Source organism: Zalophus californianus, chromosome 9 (genome assembly GCF_009762305.2).
Source record: "Zalophus californianus isolate mZalCal1 chromosome 9, mZalCal1.pri.v2, whole genome shotgun sequence".
NCBI classification, from domain to species: Eukaryota; Metazoa; Chordata; class Mammalia; order Carnivora; family Otariidae; genus Zalophus; species Zalophus californianus.
Window position 1 is genome coordinate 85,660,218 of NC_045603.1, and position 9,074 is coordinate 85,669,291.

Here is a 9,074-nt window from a genome sequence, read left to right on the forward strand (position 1 = left end):
GTTAAGTGACTGCCTTCGGCTCAGGTCATAATCCCAGGGTCCTGGGATTGAGCCCTGCATGGGGCGGCTCCCTGCTTAGCGGGGAGCCAGCTTCTCTCTTTTCTGCTCCCCTTGCTTGTGCTGTCTTTCTCACTCTGTCAAATAAATAGATAAAATCTTAAAAAAAAAAAAAAACCCTCTTAGGCGTGGACAATATCATCCTTCCCTACTTTTTGCCTAGCAATCCAAAATTTTATATTTTGGAAGCACATTCTTCATGGCATATTAAAGCAAAGCAAAGCAATACTACTGAATTGTTCTCTGAGAAGTTATTTCCATTTACAATTTTGACCTCAGCTAAAATTTCCAGTAGTATAGAGAATTGCTGGCCATTTTGTCAAAATAAATGACCACTCCTTCCAAGTGTCTAGTAAATAGTATGTGTGAAGGATGAATTAAATATCCCCATCTTAATTTTACTGCTAATACCTTTCTTTGTGATATTCATTTGTTTTGAGAAATGGCTAAAATTTAAAAAAAATTTTTTTTACTATATTCACATTAGAACAGTATACACTATTTTCATTATTTTGTTATTTGCTATTGCCTTTACTCTTTCATATAATATTTTCCCTTAGTGTTTTACTATAATATTAAGAAGGTACAATTTCTCTAAATGGCTCACTCTAAAACTGGTAATTACAACCCCCCCCCCCTTTAATTCTTTAAACTCTGGAAATAACCATTCTATATAAATAAGAAAATCTACCATGTAATTACAGATATTTACTGATATCCTAGTAATTGTTGCATTTTAATAAATAGTAGGGAGTTCAATAGTGATTCTAATTCCTATTACCAGCTTAGAAAACCAAACAAAACATTTCTAGGAGGAGGAAATGGTACTTTAAGCCCATTGAAATTTAGTCTTGTTTACTTCTGCAGCTTCTTATTTTCACATGATCTCACTCACACTGTGCTCTATCTGGATTGAACCACACTGGCAGCATCCAGGATATGGCGCGTTCTTTCTTTTCTGAGCATTTGCACATAATTTTTTCTATAATGTTCTTCCTCCAACTGATTTTCCCTAGCTAAATCCTCACTGACCTTTGGTTTCAACCAGCCATCACCTTTACTAAGAAGCTTTATCAAATGTCCTTAAGACTGAGCTAATTGTCCTCTCTATATGTTCCAATAGCACCTTGTCATCCCCTGAATTTAGACTTACATCACCTTATTTTAAAACTACCTACTATCTCACCTGACTCTCACCGGCCACCACCATAAACTCCTTAATCTCAGGGATTATTACTAGTCTCCCTTTATATCCCCAATCTTCAATTAGTAGTAAGTGCTCAGTGTAGATGTCCTGAATGAATTAGTAATTAGGTGGAGCACGAGACTACCCGGAAGTCCTCTAAAGACCTTTAGATTCATTTTCTAGGGTCAAGATCCTCCTGTATCTTATGAAAGCTAGTTCCTCTTTAGGAAGGGCAAAGAGAAGAACAGCCTGGAACTCAGAGGAAATGGAGAAAGTCCACTGGAATGGAATTATTGTTTACTTATCTTGATACTTAACTATTTTCCATTTTAGTGTATAAGGCAATATTTTAACATCAGCTACACTGAAGATAAGAGAAATTCAGATTGTTTTCTGATAAATAAGTAAAATATTTCCCACAGCTAGTTATTATACTAAAGGAAGAGAAACGAACAACACTTTGTATTATTACTTTTTGTTTATTGAAATTGTAGTTCCCATAAAATAAATGGAAGTATAAAGACGATAAAGCATATTTCCTTCCAAAAGAGAAAAATGCTAAATTATGGAATTAAATGGATGTGGCTTATTTTAGTTGATATAAAATACTGGCATTAGAAATAGTTGTATCAAAGAATTTTATCTGTTTTAAAAAGAAAAAAATTATGTTTCAAATAATACTGCAAATACTACATTATCTTCTCTATTAATTTTGTTTTTAAGTTCACATTAACCCAAGACAGATTTATATGAATGTTTAGGCAAATTTCTCCTTTTTAGTGTTGAAACTCCTTTCACATTTACATGAGACTTTGGAATTTTAGCCATCAAAATGATCTTCAATCAAAACACATTTGCTAGCAACAATGATTCGCATTCAACATGCAAGGAAATTCACATGTCATCATTAGATTTGGGAGACATAAGTTTAATCTATTTCTGGTTTGGTTCAGGTGAGGTTATTTATCGTATGGATCACATTCTGAAGAACAACTGTTTAAAAAAAACATTTTGTATAACACCAAAAAAAGTTGTTATTATTGTGGCTATGAAATGGCGTTCATAAAGGGAAAAGTTTTTCTTCAGGAGGGTGAAACATGTGTTTAAAGAGACACATCAGCCGGCTATGCAATAATTTCCTTTTTGACATGTTGAAGTAATCTAATGTATTACCAGCTACAGAATTGTTACAGCATCTGGTGTTTGTAGAGAACTGGACACCCATTTATTTCCTCCTTTCTTTAGCCCCAGACATCTGCCCCAGGAACCTACACTATCTATTTTTGTATTTATCAATGCTCCATTTGAAAAGGAATATTAATGTCAATTATCAGATAGCCATGACTTATGGAATCATAATGTAATGATCTTCCTCATATTTAAAAGTAATTTAGAAATGTGCCATAACATTATGCAAACCTAATAATATTGCAAAACTTGGATAACTCTTTTAACAATATTCCTATTTTCCTTTTAAATCTCTAGATCCTTTTGCTCTCTCTCCTATGATGATCTATTTTCTTTCACCTGCCCCCAAAAGCACTTGTTTCTCAAAGTTCTATTATCTCTGAAGTTCTCTTCCCTCTCTCTACAGCCTTTAGAACATATCTGCTCCTTGTTGGTTACTGAATATACAGTCTTCTCCCTCTTCCTTACTAACAGAACCCTAATTTTGTTTAAACTGACAATGTGCTACCTAGAAATATCTGTCTTTCCATACCTTTCTTGATGCTGAGGTGGCCATGGGACACAGTTCTGGCCATGGAGTAAGTAGAAATCAGCCAGGGATTTAGGAAACCTTTGTTCTCCTGATATAGGTACTGCTAGTTCCTCCTTTTCTCTTTCTCCTTCTTTCTTAGGGGTAGAGCAACCATCTTGCAACTATGAGATCAGAAGTAGGAAGATGAAGATATATTTGCTAATGATGTGCAGGGGAGAGATGGAAAGACCCTTCTCTAAGACTTAATTGAGCCCCTTTTAAGACTCTGGATTGCCTACCTCCAGGCCTCTTGTTGCCTGAGACAAATAAATCTCTGTATGTTTAAGCCACTATTAGTTTTCTGTGCTTATTGCTGAACATTATCCTAACCTAGCCCCCTTTTAATTAGTTAACTAAGGACAAAAACATTTGATTCACTCCTGTTATATCATAACTTCAAGCTGTATTTATTCCTATTACTCATCTCTGATTACCACACAATGTGGCACTTGAAAGTGTATAAAACTGAAGGCAATATTTTATATCATGTGCAAAGTCAGACAAATTGCTTTTAGTTCAAAGGTCTGAGATTTATTGTGGCATTTCTCACTGTGATTTATCTGCAACATTTTGCTGTAGGTATGACATGATTTATAATTTGGGAACGCTGCTGATGGTTGATTTCCTTATGCCATTTCTGACCACAATTGATGTCAATTCATGTAAATCATTCCTGCAAATCCAGTCCAAATTAATCTTTTTGTAAATTTACTTTGTGAGAAGGTATGTCATATTTTATTAGACACAGATTTCAATTCCCTACTCTTCCTATATTGAGGTCGCTTAGCAGTGAGCAAGCAGTAGGCCACTGTAAAGACTAATTTATAATTAATAATGTACATATCTCTATGGACGTTCACATCTAGATCTATATCTGCATATCTATGTATATTTTAAGGTTTCTGTATTTATTATATATATATAGAGAGAACGAGTGGGGGGGGACAGAGGGAAAGAATCTCTAAGCAACTTCCCCACTGAGCATGGTGTGGGACAGGGGGTTCAATCCCATGAGATCATGACCTGTGCCAAAACCAAGAGTTGGATGCTTAATCAACTGAGCCACTCAGGTACCCCTGCATGTTTATAATTATGTCTAGATCTGACTGAGATATCAAGTAGTTAACTTAAATACAACTGTTTCTAAGGCAATGGTTTTGTTTTCCTCCCAGTCATCATGGATTCTACTTATTATCATGTAGTAAATTTCTAAGTCTAAATATATTCCTTCAGTTTCATAAAAGTTTGTGTTAATCAAAATTAGGCAAATATGCTTAATAAAGTCAATAATTTTTACTTTTGTAATGAAGAACATAAAATGAATTAACAGGTGAACATTTGGGTTATCAACACAATCATTCTAATGTTATTTAAAAAGATTAAAAATCATCACATTTTCAGTGGCATATTCATTCAAGAAATATTTACTGAGCATCTGCTATGAGCCAGACATTGTTCTGGGCACTTGGAATATATCTGTGAATAAAACAAAAAAAATTTCTGCCCTACCAGGGGAAGACAAACAATAAAACAAATAAAATACACAGGGTTGTATGTTTAAAAGTGCTAAATGTGGTGGGCAATAAGTGTAAAGGCCTCTAAATGGGAACATATCTGGCATGAACAAGGCATTGCCAGGAGGCCAATCTGGGTAGAACAGAGCCCTGAGGGGGAAAGAGTAAAATATGAGGTGAGAAAGGATCAGGGAAGAGGTAGACAGATTAAGTAGAGCTTTGTAGACCATGTGAGAACTTTGCCACTTATTTAATGAAATGAGGAATCATTGCAGGGTTTTGAACATGTGTGACATGCTCTGAAGGCAAGGTCAAAAGCAAAGAGAGAAAACGCAGCAGGTAAGAGAAGATGGTGGCTTGTATCAGGAAGAAGCATTTGGATCCTGAATATATTTTGAAGAAAGAATCAACAGGACTTGGGGAGGTTGACTATATACTTTTTATCATGTATACTAGACATTTCTAAAACTGAAAAGGGATGCCATTAAGTATTCCGCCAAGACAAGAGACATAAACCAGAACTGTCCTGGACAAAACTGGACATATAATCATTAGTCATTAGTACCTTGAAAGAGCTTCCCCTCCTCACCATTTGCAGAACAATTTCTTCTCTTCCTTCCTCTACCGTCAAACTTTGGCCCATAATCCACAAAATTTAATCCATTTTGCAATTGTTTATCCTGGGTCAGAAAAAATGTCCTCTGGGAAAAATCTGCATTGAATTCTGGGAGAGAAATGTAGGAAGATAAAGAGAAGCAAATATTGCTTCAGAGTGTTTTTTACTTAAGTAGCCAGAAGGATGATGGGATGATATGCCATCCCCTGAATTGGGGAAACCTGAAGGTGGAAAAGGGTCTTTTTTTTTTTTTTTTTTAAGTGAGAGAAGGCAGAAGGGGAAAATTTATTCTGTTTTGTATATGTTAAGTTTAATATGTCTATTATTTTGGAAGTCTGTTAGTAATATCCAGGCTGTTGGGAATGGTCAGCCTATAGGCAGTATTTATAAGCCATTAAACTAGATGAGCTAACTGAGGAAGTAAATATAGATGAAATAGAGAAGATGACCAAGGACTGAGCCATGAGGTATTCCAGTGTTAGAAGATCATGCAGAAGGGGGTCCATCAGAGAAGACAGAAATAAATCACCTCAAAGTTAAGAGGAAAACCAAAAAATATGGTGTCCTGGAAGCCAGGGGAAGAGAGTTTACAGGAGAAAGGAATGCTAGACTTGTCAAATGCCCCTGATAAGTCAAATAAGAGAAGACTGAAAGATGTCCATTAGATTTAGTGATGGAAGGTCATTGGTAGGTTAACCATATGTTATCATTAAAACTTGACTTTTAATGATAGAAGGGTAGATATTAATTATGATGCAAACACAATAAATTATGATGCAAAGACAATAAACATAAGTCAGAACTGATCTGGGCAAGACTGGACAAAAGTTCACCCTAATCATTTGTGACCCCTTTACAGAAATACTACTTCTTTTCTCCTTTTCTCTTAAATCTGCTCCAGTCAGGCTCTTGCACCCATATTCTATAGAAACTGAACAGTTTTGCAATTATTTATCTGAGATCAAAAACAAATGCGTTCTGGACAAAAGCAGCACTGAATGATCAAATGCTAAAATTATATCACATTTCATCTTCTGCTAGATTTTGGTCAGCATACATATATACATAAATTTACTTCAATGTGCAGGTTGATCTGATTTATCTAGATCAAAGGTCAGCAAACTTTACAAGTAAAGGGCCAGATAATAAATATTTTGGCTTTGCAGAACATATGGTCTTTCTCATAACTACTCAACTCTGTCACTGAAGTATGAAAGCAGCCATAGATAATATGTAAACAAATTAGCATGACTATTTTCCCATACAACTTTATTTATGGACACTGAAATTTGAATTTCATGTAATAGTTTCATACTTTTAAGAATTATGCATTTTATATTGAGATAGTGGAAGATACACTACAGAAAGGTCCATGTACCCTTTACTCAGTTTCCCCTAAAGGTAATATTTTGAAAAGACAGTACAGTATCACAACCGTTTAGAACATTTCCAACACCACAAGGATCCCTCATGCTTCCTTTTTACAGTCACATTCTCCTTCTCTACCACCCTCATCTACTCCTTAATCCCTGGTAACCATTAATCTGTTCTCCATTTCTATAATTTCATTATTTAAAGAATGTTCTATAAATGGAATAAGACAATAAGGAAACTTTTAGGGTTGACTTTTTTCACTCAGCATAATTCTCTGGAGAATCATCCAGGTTGTTGCATGTATCAGTAGTTAAATGCTCTGTTTTAAGTGGAAACTCCCTTACCTCTTTAAATCTTTATAAAATAACCATTTTATATTCTTGCCTGAAATTTCCAGTATCTGCTGTTCTCAGTGGCCTGCTTCTGTTTGTTATTTCTTCTGACTCTCACTCAAAGAGATCTGCCTTCCCATTGTTTGTGTAGCTAATTATTTTATGTTAATCATGAAACTAAATTGAGATACATTTTTTTCTCCAGGTAGGATTTCCTTCTTCAGCTGGCACCCGGGGGCACCACTGACTTGGAACCTTCATCTAGAATTTTGGCTCAATGGAGGAGACTCATATTTAGCTTCCTTCTGTTGCTTTTGGACTAAGGTCTAACATCCCAATACTAGTATTGCTCTTGTCTTCATCCTTAGAGCAACCTAGGTGCAGGGTGAGAGTGGGAGTGGGGTCATAAAGTTTTGCCATTCTTATAGACCTCCCCTACTTCTGTGGGGACCCATGCCATGTTGAAAAAAAAAAGTTTCTTTCCAGAAGCTGGAGGTGTTCTGGAGAAGATATTGTGTAGTGAGAAAGTCTCTCAGCACTCTTATCTGACATAAGGCTAGAAGCAAAGCTCAACATTCTATATCTATAAGTTTGTTGATTATCCTTAAATTTCAATACATATGTGCATTGTACTTTTCTAAAATGTGTATGCTTCCATTATCCTCCTAAATGATTCAGGAAATTTAGCATGATTTAACTTTTCTTTGATATGCACCAATTCCCATCTTTACACATAGTTTAGGTCACTGAGTAAGTATACCAGTTCATATAGTTTTTATTTTTTTATTTTTTGTTTAAATTTTTTAATGAATTGTTTTAATAAGTTATTTTAATGAGTTGTTTTTATAAGTATCAAAATTATGCATGTATAGATGTCAATAATCAAAAAAAAACTTGCAACAAAAATAATAGTATTTGTCACTTTTCCCCATTTCGAAATAACCCATCATCAAAGAAAACTATGTTTAGTATTTTTCATTTTTTGTTTTTTTCTGGCATCACTTTTTTTTTATCTAAGTAACTGGCTTTATGCTTTTTATCTATTTCTTCCTATGGAAGATGTAACTCTCAAATAATCCATTATACCTACAACTACACATACAATACTCCTTTTGATAGCATCCCAATATAGTCAATTATAATTTTGGTTAAATATGTATTCAATGCTTATATAGTTATGACTATATAAATATTCAAAGCTGCTATTACACTATGATTACACTTCTTGTCTTGTACAGCCTTTTTGTTTTTCCTGGAGTTCATAGTTGCCTTACTTTTGTATTTGCTTAGTTTTCTTTGTTCCTATTTCTACTTTCTTCCCAAACTGTACAAACAATGAAGATGTGACAGGAATATACAAAATTAACATATTAAGTACCTACTACGTGCTACTTACTGCCTTCATGAAGTTAACATTCTAGATCAGTAAGTTCAAACACTTAATATTCTAAATCACTAAGTTCAAACATTTAATATTCCAGCTCAATAGTTTCAAACACATTAGTAATGTACTGGTTTTTGTTTTTCCTTAGAATTTTCCCTCCTTGAGCCATTCATTTCCCCTGATCCAGCTGAACTGAATTAATAAGAAACTTAGTAAAAGGGAGACACACTGAAATAATGAATGAAGATGGTAGAAGCAGGTCCAAGTATATTAGGTAGAAGCAGGTCTAAGTAATTAAAAGAAATACACTTAGACTGTACTCACCAGTTAAAAGATACAGATTGATCACTAGGGCAAATAATCTAAATGTACAGTCTTCACAAAAGAAACACCAAATATATTTATTTTTTGCATGCAAAGATCCAAAGTAAAAATATGAAAAAAAATTATATCAGGCAAATGTTAGCCAAGATGAAGTTGGTATAGTTATTTATATCAGATAAAACAAACTTCAAGATAAAAAATAACTATTAAGAATAGAATTGGGTGCCTGGGTGGCTCAGTTGGCTGTGTCTGACTCTTGATTTCCACTCAGGTCATGATCTCAGAGCTATGAGATCAAGCTCTATGTTGGGCTCCTCACTGGGCACAGAGCCTGCTTAAGATTCTCTCTCTCCCTTTCCCTCTGTCCCCCACCTCAAAAAAAGAATAGAATAAATCATCACATAATGATAAAGATTTCAATACACTTGGAAAATGTAGAAATTTTAAACCTTAAAATAACATGAATCACAATTAATACACATTAGAGACATTGATATATCCACTATTGTACTGTCAAATGATAAAACT